Consider the following 1,595-nt stretch of genomic DNA (forward strand, 5'->3'; position numbering starts at 1 on the left):
CATTCTCTTATGATGCCTTCTCGGGGTCATATTGCTCTGTTGAACAATGGGGCACCTTGACGAAACGTACATGAGCAGAATTTCAGGTTTAACTTTCACGTACCCTTTGCACCAGTTTCTCATTTGCTCCGAACTTCAATTTGACTAGGGTGAGCTTGACGATATTGAACTGTAACTTCCGTGCGCTGTCAGTGCTTTGTGCATAAGTAATTTCCAAGAAAAAAGTTCACGAGAACGCATATTGCAGCAAAAGAGGAGAGACGCTGAAAGTCCCGTTAAAGAATTCATGGAGTGTCCATAATCGAAAGAATATATTAGGGACGCTCTAGAAGCGCGTATAAAGAGCGATACTTCTTGCTGCAATTTTAACTCCATGAAAACGAAAGTTCTGCTGTCACTATGGCGCATCTAGTGCGAGCGCTATTTTTACAACGTTTCTGCTGCGCTTCGACATCGGACGAGAAAACCTGCTTCGAAATTAAAATCGAATGTAGGCTGTATTTCCTATGTGCAGTACACTAAACTTTATCGCAGAGCAGGGGCTAGGTCACAGGGGCAAGGATGTGACGCTCACCTTTCACTCTGCTACAGGTTCCTGCTCCTGGTCACCATGCGTCAGACACTGGATGAACTGCTTGGTTAGTTTCGGTTTGGATTCAATTAAATTTATTTCAATCCAGTTAACATTAATTAACAGAAACATCTTCCGGGACCCAACAATATTGTTTAGTGTTTCCGAACATATATAGTTGAAAAGGTATGCAAAATGTGTGCAGCATCGACAGCAACCTAGAAAGCGAACATGTTTATTAGTGGCTATGTTTCTGGTGGCTAACAGAAAATAACATTTTGCTTATATGGCCACATCCTTGTAAACCTAGTGATACTGTATGTAAAACGTCGGAATTACGTGTAGGAATAAATATTTATAGTTGCGTATCGTTCTATGGTCTCTTTTTCGCGCACTCTTTTTTTTGGACTGCGTTGCTTCATTGGCTGCGCCATTGGGCGGCCCTCTTGCTGTTCTCGCTTCAGATGCCATTCTATTCATCTGCTCCTGGCGCTCTCTGCGCACATGCATGCCTCGGCCGTCTACTGTGAGCAGCAATATTTTGTTTCTGAATCGACCAATGTTCAATTAGTGCACGGAAAAAAAGAAAAGGAAGACCACAAGGCGTTCTGCGCGGCTCTATGGTGGGCCTACACGAGGAGGGACAGCATGCCCAGTTTTTTCTGCTTCCAAGAGAATGAAGCGTAAGCACGCATTCTATGCAGTCGTTTTGTAACGAGTAGCAACTAACCATATTGAAATGTCTATACGAGGGAAAAAAGGTCTTCTGTAGGCGGTAGATTTGTCTGTGCTGTGTAAAGACATAGAAGGTACTTATCGACATCAGCTGCAGCTGTCGATGAACGCTAGCCAACCCGCCGATGGAACTTGCGTGTCGTTAAATCTCGGTGAATGCTGTTCATTTTTTTTTTGAGAAATAAAAACCCGGTAATCTATCTTTGCTGAGGATGTTTCAATGGGTGCTACACAGACGAAGTCGTTAGGTTAGGGAACACTGCGCTTTCCTTTTGGTAAAAAAATCAAA

Source organism: Dermacentor silvarum, chromosome 10 (assembly GCF_013339745.2).
Source record: "Dermacentor silvarum isolate Dsil-2018 chromosome 10, BIME_Dsil_1.4, whole genome shotgun sequence".
NCBI lineage: Eukaryota > Metazoa > Arthropoda > Arachnida > Ixodida > Ixodidae > Dermacentor > Dermacentor silvarum.